The 10,682-nt window shown below is 56.9% G+C and overlaps 1 long non-coding RNA gene across 1 annotated transcript; it reads left to right on the top strand.

Annotated features, from left to right (window-relative positions):
- The first annotated feature begins 3,883 nt into the window (after positions 1 to 3,883).
- Positions 3,884 to 5,595, top strand: LOC137466888 (uncharacterized). Its single transcript, XR_010995327.1, has 3 exons — positions 3,884 to 4,015; positions 4,249 to 4,423; positions 5,403 to 5,595. It is a non-coding gene; the product is annotated as an uncharacterized lncRNA (long non-coding RNA).
- The last annotated feature ends 5,087 nt before the right edge of the window (positions 5,596 to 10,682 follow it).

The following is a 10,682-nucleotide window of genomic DNA, read 5'->3' as shown; positions in this document are numbered from 1 at the left end:
GGGAGGCTTCTGGCCATGCCCTGCAAGCAGCTGCTGCTGCCAAGGCGCCTTTGGTGCCTCAGGCTCTCCCTGGCACAGCTCCCAGCACGGCACTCTGCCCTTGTGCCCGAGGCCTTCCCTGTGCTGGGGCTGGCCTGGGGCTTTTCCTGCAGCGGGACCTGCCCTGCTCCTGGCACAGTCCACCAAGTCATTCCCTGCATTTCTCCTTTTCAAATTCCTTCCATCACCTACTCTCAGAGGTCCAGCCTGTTCTGGTGCTTATCATGAACTGACTGTGCTCTTGATTTATACCAGCTCTGGAGATGTAGAATCACCCAAACTGAACACAGAAACAAACTCCCTCTGTCCCACTTTCATGTTCTAGATCACTTTCCAGGTGTCCATGGAGATGTGGGAATGATTATCACACAACTCTCCATTTCTGGCTGCAGGCTCTGGAGATTCCTTCTCTGAATTCAGTCAGGCTTGTATTCCCTAACAAGTCCTGGTTCCACCTCCTGTTTCCCAAGGCTGGAACAGTCACAATGAAAACCTCACCAATGGCACAACTCCCCAGCTCACCAGGAAAAGAAAGGACAAGCTGTCAAGTTCTCCAAACCTTTGTCCTGCTCTGCTGCAAGAGTCCTGCTGCACACCCGCTGTGGAAAGCCAAGAGAAGCTGCAGGTGGTGGCACATCTTGTGACAGGAGCTCAACCTGGTTCCCCAGGAAAGGTTCTTGAAAAGAGCAAACAGGACTGTGGAGAAGATTCCTGGAAAACTGAAACAGCTTTCCACAAGTGAAATGAAAATTGAAAGAAACAGTCCAAGATGTTTTCCTCTATTTATTTCTCTGCTCCCTTTTTTCCATCTTGCACTACTTCTCCATCCCATTAATTCCAAATGCATCTCACCTCTAAGATCAGTGACTTAGCGAGTTCTAGACACTCTAAAGTACCATGAGCTACACAGTTTGCCTTCCAGTATTCACTGGAAAGCAACGCTGGAGCCATAAGTGCAGGACCAGGACCAGGGAATCCTTCAGCCAAGGAATGTGCCCCGATAGGGTTTGATCCTTAGCTTGGACAATGCACGGCAGCGACCGAGGAGATACCTCTGCCCCCGTGCAGGAGTCCAGACTCTGGGTCTGGGCTGAACACGGCAAAGTTCCCGTCTTTGGACAGGCTCAGGGGCTGTCCCCGGGGAGCGGGGGGCTGGGCGTGGGGGTGAGCGGGCAACGGAAAAACGGACACGGGGACAAACGGCCCCGGAGCTTCAGTTGCAGCAGCAGCAGCAGCGGCGGCAGCAGCAGCAGCAGCAGCAGCTAAAGCAGAGACTCCCTCTTGATTCTCCTCTCCCTCTCCCGCTGTCCCGCACCGTCTCCCGCTCTCCCTTTCCCGCTGTCCCCTCCTCTCCCAGTCTCTCTCTCCCCATTCCCGGCCGGGCCATGCCCCCGGCCCGCCCCCGGCTCCGGGCGGGGCTGCCCCATCCCCGCCCCCGGCCGTCCCGCCGGGGTCTCGCCTCCGCCCGGCTCTGGCCGTGCTGGCGGTGGCGCTTCTGGGCGGGCATCGGTGCCTGCGCCTGGGGCGGCATCGCCTCGCTCTGGCTCCGCCTGGCCCGAGCCTGGCCCCGGCCCCGGCTCCTCCCGGGCCCCGCGGAGGACACACGCGGCGCGGCCGCTGCCGCCGCCTCCGCTGCGGCTTCCCCGGCCCGAGCTCCGCCGCTCGGCAGCGCGGCCGCCGCCCCCGAGCCGCCGCTGTCCCGTTGCCGGGAGCGAACGCCTGGGGAGGGCCGGCCCGGGGCGGTCGGGGGGCGCTCGGGGGCCGCTCCTGGCCCCGGGCCGAGCGCTGACAGCCGCGTCCCGCCCGCAGGGAAGGCGCAGCAGGGCCTGAAGGAGCGGTACCGGCTGGGTTCGCTGATGGGCAGCGGCGGCTTCGGCAGCGTCTTCGCGGCCACGCGGCTCTCGGACGGCGCCCCGGTGAGCGGCGGGGCTGGCGGCGGACGGAGGAGGAGGAGGAGGAGGGAGAGGAGGGGGAGGAGGAGGGATAGAAGGAAAAGGAGAAGGGAGACGGGGAGAGGGGGGAGGAGGAGGAGGAGGAGGAGGAGGAGGATGGGGCTGGAGCTGGGGCTGGGGCTGAGGCTGGGCATGGCGGGCGGCGAGCTCAGCCCACTGCTGCTCTTGGCTTGCAGGTGGCCATCAAAAGGGTGCCAAGGAACCGCGTCCGGCACTGGGGCGAGCTGGTGAGTGAGTGGGGCCAGCGGCAGAAGCCGGGCCGTGCCGGGCAGGGATGAGCCGAGGCCCAGCAGGGTGGGAGCCACCAGGACACCTTGAGGGAGAGCGGGCGTGGGGCCAGCGCAGGGCACAGAGCATCCCGTGCTGAGTGAGGGGTTCCCGACCCCCGGCACGGCATCAGCCCCACTGACGGCATCGTGCTCCTCCCGCAGCCCGACGGCACCAGCGCACCCCTGGAGATCGTGCTGCTGGAGAAGGTGTCCACTGGCTTCCCCGGTGTCGTCCAGCTGCTGGAGTGGCTTGAGCTCCCCAAATACATCTTGATCGTGCTGGAACGCCCGAAGCGGTCTCAGGACCTGCACCATTTCATTCGGGCACGGGGGTTCCTGTCCGAGGAGGTGGCGCGGGATCTGTTCCGCCAGGTGCTGGAGGCCGTGCAGCACTGCACCAGCTGTGGGGTCCTGCACAGGGACATCAAACCACAGAACATCCTGGTTGACCTGGCCACCGGGCAGGCCAAATTGATTGACTTTGGCTGTGGCACCTACCTGCAAGACACAGCCTACACTCGCTTTGCAGGTGAGCCCACGCAGGGGTGTGCTCTCGGTCCTGGCATCTCATGGCCCAACATCTCACAGCCCAAGCTGGGTGTGGCAGCAGGGATTCTCCCTTTTGCTGCCCCTCATGGCACTGAGATTTCAGCTGAGTTGCGTTTGAGCAGGGCTGGGTGGGGAGCCAGCTTCAAGCCCTGCTGGCAGCATTTGCCCACCACTCTGCCCAGGACTGAGGCTGGGGCTGGGGCAGCCAGCCCAACAAAAACACGGGTGGGTGGGGGTAGCAGAGAGGGGGGCCATAACCTGTGTCCCAGCCGGTTTGGTGTGCAGGTGAGAAAGGGCTTGGACTGCTCCACTCACCTGGTTGGTTTTGGATTCATGATGTTTTTTGGGCAGTGCAGGCAGGGAGGATGAAGGCATGGTTTTCCCAAGCTCTGGGTGGGTTTTTCCTCCTCATGGTCGGGCCTTGCCAGGACTTCTGCTGCCCTCTTCCAACCCCAGTGGCTTCTTTTCCAACCCCGAGTCTGTACACAAGTCCCAGGTGCTGGCGAGAGGGCAGCGGTCACCCCGTGTTCCACTGGGGCAGCCCCCACACGCCCAGGGATGCTGGGGCCAGGCTGTGGGAGCAGCAGCATCCCCCTGATGAACCCCATCTGTATTCCACAGGAACACCGTCATACAGCCCCCCGGAATGGATCCACTTTGGATTTTACTATGGCAAGCCAGCTACCATCTGGTCCCTGGGCATCCTGCTGCACCAGATGGTCTGCGGGGAGCACCCTTTCAGGAGGGGCCGAAACATCAGCTGGGACCATCAGCTCTCGCTGCCACGATGGCTCTCTCAAGGTGGATCCTCATCTCTGGCCACGGGGGCAATGCCAGTGCTGGGAGACAGCAGCAGCTCGTGAGCATCCCGCTCTGGCAGCTGCTGAGGAGGTGGCACATGTCCTGCTCTCCTGCTCTCCTCCAAAACAGGGAATTGATGGGGAAGTTTAGGCCCAGCTCTGAGCACATCCAGCATGGCCTGGGCACGGGAATAGGGGGACAAAGCCAACAGGAGCCTTCTCCAGCTGACCGGCGGGTTCTGGTTTCTCTGCCCAGAGTGCCAAGATGTGATCAGGCGGTGTTTATCCATGCTGCACTCGGACAGGCCCTCGTTAGAAGAGCTGTCCTGTGATCCCTGGCTGCAGGATATTGATCGGCCCTAGAAGAAGGGAGAGAGCCACAGGCACACTTTGATGCAAGGCCCTGGTAAGTTGCAGCTCCACACATGCCTTGGCAATCAGAAGCAAAGGAACCCAGACATTTTGTCCTGCCTGTGTCACTGCCCAGGGGTCATCAGATGGGGACACGCAGCCCTTGTGCTGGAGCTGAGCTGCTCTGCTCAGCACTGGTGGCCACCATCTGAGCTGGTTTTGCTTGTCCTGGTTCCCTGACAGCTCTGGGCCCTGGGCAGAACCCTGACAACCTGGGCTCACCCCCAGGGAAGGAGAAGGAGCCCCTGGAGGAGCTGTACCAGGTGGGGCTGCTGCTGCTGGGGACAGCGAGGATGACATCAAGTATGACAACCTCTTCCTCCACCTGGCCACCGGCAGCTGAGGATGATGGACTTCGATTCTGGCAGCTTCTCCAAAGCCAGGCTCCACAGGGAATTTGCAGGTGAGTCCACACGCAGGGGGATGCTCCCAGATTAGGGCATTGCACAGCCTGGCCAGGAACCAAAGGTTCCCCCTTTGCTGGGGCGGATGCAGCTGATCCTTCAGTCGGCTGCCAGGCTGCTTTTGGCAGGGCTGGGGGGATGGGCTGGGGTGGTGATGAAATGGGAGTGGGCTCCTGGCCCTGCCAACAGCCCCAGCACCCACCGTGCCCCGGGCTGGGGCTGGGGCTGGGGCAGCCAGCCCGACACAAACAAACCCCCATGGTGGGAGCAGAGGTGGGACTCCAGAACCTGTGCAGGGTCTGCTTTGCTTTGCAGGCAAGGAAGGGCTTGGGCTGCTCCACTGCCCCTGTTTGCTTTGGGGTCACCGTTATTTTGGGGGGCAGTGCAGGGGGGAAGGGAGAGAGCCTGGGCTTCCCTCACCTGTGGGTGGGTTTTTCCCTGGCATGCAGGGGTTGGGCCTTCCTCAAGTCCCTGACAGTAATATGATTTTTGACCTTTTTTCTTGTTCCCCTTTTTGTCTGTAATCTATTTTCAATAATTTGTTGTGTGTTTTTCTAGAGGAAGCGTTCTAGCTGGGGTCCAGTCTGGATGGGGAAGTGCTTGGGAGCAGCTGTGGCGTGGATGGGCCGTGCCCTTGGAGAAGGATGAGGACATCGTCTGGGACCAGCTTTTCTTCCAGCGGGGGATGGCGTCAGGTGGGTCCTGTCTGCTTGGCATGGTGGGATCAGAGCTTTGGGGAGATGGCAGCGAGCACAGGAGCATCCTGCTCTGGGCAGCTGCTGAGGGCTGGATGTGCCGTGGCCGGCTGCAGGCTGGGCACATGTCCTGCCCTCCTGCTCTGCTCCCAAAGGCAGCAGGGATGGGCAGCTCTGGGCACAGCTCTGGGCACGGCCAGCATGGCCCGGGCACCGCGGGCGGCTGGGACAAGGGGACAGGAGCCTTCAGCTGACGGGCGCTTTCTGGTTTCTTTCCTCGCAGCCGGGCTCTGCGGGTGCTGAGGCTGCTCTGGGCTCTGCCAGGGCTCTGCTGGAGCTCAGCACCGGGCCGCAATCAGCCAAAGAAGAAATGGGGTGACCTGCAGCACAGACCTGCTGGAGCATTTCAGCAACACAGCTCAAGTGTGCAGAGTGTACACCTCCCAGGGAAAACATGGCACCACCCCAAAATAAACTTGTTCAATAGCTTCTGAAATGAAATCAATCTGGGATGACCCCAAATGACATTTTGCAGCTTGCTCAAGCTGTAGCTCAGTCTTTCTCTGAACAGTTCTGTCCCCCACCTGCCTTGAACTTCCCAACTGTTCCCTCTTTTCTCCCAGTGAGTTCCCAGCCCATGGCAGTCTCCATCACATTGTTGCTGTTCTTGATGCCCCTCACCACGAGGAAGGCTGAGCCCCAGGCTTAGGGACTCATCCTGTCACTGGCTGAGGAGCAGCAATGTCTCAGAGGTCCAGTGGGATTTTAGTGTCATTCAGAGCTGCTCTCCAGCCCTCAGCTCTCCTCACTGCTCAGTTCCCACTCCCTTTTCCTCGTCCTTGCAGCAGGATGAGCTCTGTGAATCCCCTTGAGCCTCCCCACTCTTCCCAGCCCACGCACCCACCTCAGGTAGGCTGAAGCTGCAGCTTCTCTGTCTCCTCTGGCACACCAGTCCAGTCCCCTGTGCGGGGAGCCCCAGCCCCAGAGCACAGCACTCAGCAGTGCAGTCCGGGCTGGAGCAGCTGCCCTGCAGCCCTGGCTTGGCTGTTTGTGGCAAGGGAATGCTCCCTGTTTGCAGCTGTCCCTGCAGGATGGCCCCAGGGCAGAGCCCAGCCAGGCTCCCACTGCAGTCCCTGGAGCTTGGGGCAGACAGTGGTCCCAGAGCTGAGGTTCACAGGGAGCACCCAGAGCTGTGGCTTGCAGTCAGTGTTGGCAAATGTTGTGTTCTCATCTCCTGCAGCCTGTGGGGAAAGCCACCTGTGCTGCAAGGCCTGTGTGTGCCAGGCCTGTGTGTGCCAGGGGCTCTTGGATGTCTCTGTACCCATGGACAGAAGGCTCTGTGTGTGCCAGGGGCTCTTGGATGTCTCTGTATCCATGGACAGAAGGCTCTGTGTGTGCCAGGGGCTCTTGGATGTCTCTGTACCCATGGACAGAAGGCTCTGTGTGTGCCAGGGGCTCTTGGATGTCTCTGTACCCATGGACAGAAGGCTCTGTGTGTGCCACGGACTCTTGGATGTCTCTGTATCCATGGACAGAAGGCTCGGTCTGTGCCAGGGGCTCTTGGATGTCTCTGTACCCATGGACAGAAGGCTCGGTCTGTGCCAGGGTTTCCATAATGTCTCTGTGCCCATGGGTATGGAATAGCATGGACACTGAAAGTGTCAGTCCTGTTGCTTGCACGCTCCTTCCTTTGTATACAAGACGCATCCATGCACACCCCCATGTACAGATACATTAAAATGTCAGGGAGGGACAGAGATTTCCCACAGAGCTCTAACTTGGGCATAACTTACCTTTTAGCCGGTGGCCAGGGGATTTTTTTCCCAGCTCTGTGTGAGAAGGTGTCCAGGAGCTGAAGGAGCAGCATTTAGAAGCAATTTCAGGATTTCTAGGCAGGAAGTGGAGCTGACAACCATCCACGTAACTCGCCGTATTCATCAGGATGTGCTGCTGGTTCTTTGGGAATATGGCCCAATGGAGACACGAGCCTTGGAAAAATCCCAGCTCTCTGTGGGTTTGTGCAAAGGGGGAGCAGCAGAAACACTTTGTGTCTGCTTTGGGGACACAAGGCCCAAGGAGCTGCGGTGGCAGAGGGTGACCTGGGCTGGTGGCAGGTGAAGTCCTGGTTCATGACATCCCAGAGTGGCACAGGACAAAGCTCCAAGCCCTCCCAACCCCACTGATGAAGTCTTTGTGATGCTACACATCCTATAGGAAAAGCTGCTGTCACACAATGCACTGGGATTTGTAAGTTTCATTTTCAATACTTTAGGTCCAGGTTTCAAACTGCAATTTTTTTTGGCCTCAAGACACAGTCGTGCACAATCCATCTCTCATCCTCCTATTGCTTCAACTCCAACTAAAAAAAAAAAAAATATTGGAAACAAAACTCAGTCTTTAAAAAAAGGATGCTGAGGTCAGTCCGTAAGATGGATCCAGGCATGAGAACATGCACAAAGCAAATGAGTTCTCCTTTTAAAAAGATCAGTTACCTCTTAATCCAAAGTTACAGAAGATTTTCACTACAAATTTTTTTCTTGTTTTTCATATTTTTCTCATTTTTCTTTTCCTTTTTCTTTTTAAGAAGATAACACATCCTGAAAAAGAGATGTTCAGCAAAATGAGAAACATTTCTCATAAACAATGAAAATATTTACTCCTCTGTTTGCTTTTCTCTGGATATCCCGATGTAAAAAATCTAGCAGATATGAGCAGAGGTGTCAAGTGTTTGCTTTGGACTAAGCTGGAGTTCAGCACTGCTGACATCCTGATCCAGCCAAGAGTTGCAGAATTCTTTTGCACATCTCGAGCCATGTGTTTGCAGGCACAGCACCTGCAGAGCTGACACACCAGTGCACGTGAATAACTCTGTTACTCCCTCACAGAATTTGGGCTCTGCCCCAGAACGAGGTGCTCCAGCCCTTGGCTCCTGGTTCCCGTGGGGAGCAGCTCCCTTCCCTCTGGCTGAGCTGCTCAGGCAGAGCCCGGCAGCTCCTGGCCCTGCAGGGCTGAGGCTTTTCCCCGTGGCTGGGCACAGACTGATGGAGCAGCACTGCTGGACACGGGGGCACACAGAGGGACCAGCAGCAGCTGCCTTTGGCCACCTGAGGCTCCAAGGCCCAAACTCAGAGCAGACAGGGCTGGAAGAGACTCGCAGGCTCCCTGCTGGCTCTGCTGCCCCACTTGTGCCCACCTGGGAGCCCCCAGGGCCAGCAGGGACTTGAGATGGCAGCCCTGGGCTCCTGGAGGTTGTGCAAGGAACGGAGCTGGGGACTCCCTGTCCATGGGGAGCTTCCAGATGGAAAAGGCTGCTGTGCCCAGGCAGCTCCAAGGGCACAGAAAGGAGGGTCTCGACCCCTGGATCCGTGCCAGTCCCACAGTCCTGGGCAGCAGCCACTGAGCCCTGGGGGAGCAGAGGGCACAGCAAGAGGGACAAAAGCAGGCAAGGTCAGAGACTGGAGAGAGCCAGACCCGGCAGCAGGAACAGCTGCTCCACTGCACTCTTGGAGAAAGCTCTTGGCTGGTTCAAAGCGCTGAAAGGCGTGCAGGGCAGAGAGGAGGCCACAGCAAACACTGCTCCTGTTTCCACAGCCTTCCCTCCCCGTGTCCCAGAAGGAATTGGATGGACTGTGTTCTTCTCCCCGCGTCGTCCGGTTCAGCACGAGCAGCTGAGCACCAGGAGCTGAAGGAGCTGAAGCCTCAGGCCTCAAGAGCTGGGTCTGAGGAGACTTTGTGAGCAAATGAATGCTGCTAACATGGACCTGGCTGAATGCAGCAGATGGAATCATGGAAACACAGAATCCTTTCTGTTGGAAAAGACCTCTGAGCTCATCCAGTCCAGCCGGTCACCCAGCAGTGTCGAGCCCAGCACTAAACCATGTCCCTGAAGTGCCAAGGCCTGGACAACAGCCCTGAGTGAGGCCCTGAGCCAAAGGTGGCCTCTGGATGAACCTTCCAACCAAAGGTTATCTTTGTATCTGCTCACTAATGAAATATGCATGGTCATTAGCACTGTGATAGATGTATCCACTCATTAGTGAAACATGGATTGACCTTTCTGTGTTTAGAAGCCAGACAAGGCCATGAAATCTGACATCTGGCCTTGTCTGGGGCTGAATGGGCAAAGTCACCTCCCTTGGTTCCTCTTGGGCCCTGGCCAGGCTTTGGGAGGAACCCAGGAGGAGGATGAAACCAGATGTTCCCGCACCAGCAGCGCTGTCAGTTTGTTCATTCAACACTGTCAGAGCTGGGCCCTCTCCCAGCGAGGCTGGAGCCCCACCTGTGGCTGGAGGCACCTGCAGGAATTCCCAGTGTCCAGGAGTGGCTCTGCAGCCCTTGGCTGTGACAGCTTCCCCAGCTGCTGTGTGGATCTGGGGCATGGTAAAGCCTGAGGGTAACTGCTGCTGGATCTTTCTTAATCACTGCTGCAATCTCTGGTGCTGCTGGCTGGGTGCATTGCTGAGCTGCTCCTTTTGTGATTCTTTGCTGCTTTGAGCTACAGTCAATGACACGGAGTCCTTCAGCTGGTGTCTGTGTCTTTGGTGCTGACCCTGCCCACTGGTGAGACAAAACTGGCACAGTCTGGCCAGATCACAACAAAATGTCACTTTTTAAATGTAAATGTCAGGAATCAGCTGTTGTTGATGTCGGCGAACCCAAATGGGAAGAATGATGATGTCTGACTTAGTTCAGAAGGCTGAATGATTTCTTTATTATAATTATGCTATGATACATTAATATACTATATAAAAGAGGATACTAAAAACTACATGCTGCTTTCTCTAACCATCATATCTAACTCACTCACAACTCGTGACCCTGTTCTCCAGAGTCCAGACACAGGTGGATCCGATTGGCCATCAGGCCCAAACAATCCACCGTGATCCAACCAGGCATTCGCTCTAGGTAAACAATTCTCCAAACACATTCCACAAGGAAAAAACAAGGAGCAGAAATAGAAAGTGTTTTCTCTTTCACTTCTCTCTGCGCACCTTTATAAAAATCCTGAAAGAGAGAGAAATGTGCTTACCACAATGACCCCTCTGTAAATATGTTCTGAGGCTTAGAGGTTTCCAGTAAATATGTTTGGAAGTTTGTTAGTCTGTAGGCACCCATGTAAATATGTTTTGTAGATTGTTAGTCTGTAGGCACCCATGTAAATATGTTCTGTAGATTGTTAGTCTATAGGCTCCCATGGAAACATGTTCTGTAGATTGTTAGTCTATGGGCTCCCATGGAAACATGTTCTGTAGATTGCTGTTGTTGAAAGGATTGTTACAATGAAACATGTTCTGTAAATCCTAGGTTTTGCCGATTTTTGGAAAAAATATACTGTTTAAATTCTCACTTCTCTTTGCAATTCCTTTGGGCACAGGCAGCGTTTGCACAGTTGTGGTTTCCACTTCTTCTGGGTTCCCGGGGCTGGAGGTCCCTGGGGGTGCTGGCACGGCCAGCCTGGGGCTGGGGGTCCCTGTGCACAGGGGTCCCACTGACACCACTGCTGGCACTGGGCACTGCTGCTGTTCCTGGGCTGGGGCAGAGCAGTGTCCCCAGGAGCAGAGCT

The sequence above is a fragment of the Anomalospiza imberbis genome, unplaced genomic scaffold, assembly GCF_031753505.1.
Source record: "Anomalospiza imberbis isolate Cuckoo-Finch-1a 21T00152 unplaced genomic scaffold, ASM3175350v1 scaffold_46, whole genome shotgun sequence".
Lineage (NCBI taxonomy): Eukaryota > Metazoa > Chordata > Aves > Passeriformes > Viduidae > Anomalospiza > Anomalospiza imberbis.
The sequence above is the reverse complement of the archived record's forward strand: the minus strand, read 5'-3'. Positions and strand labels throughout refer to the sequence as shown.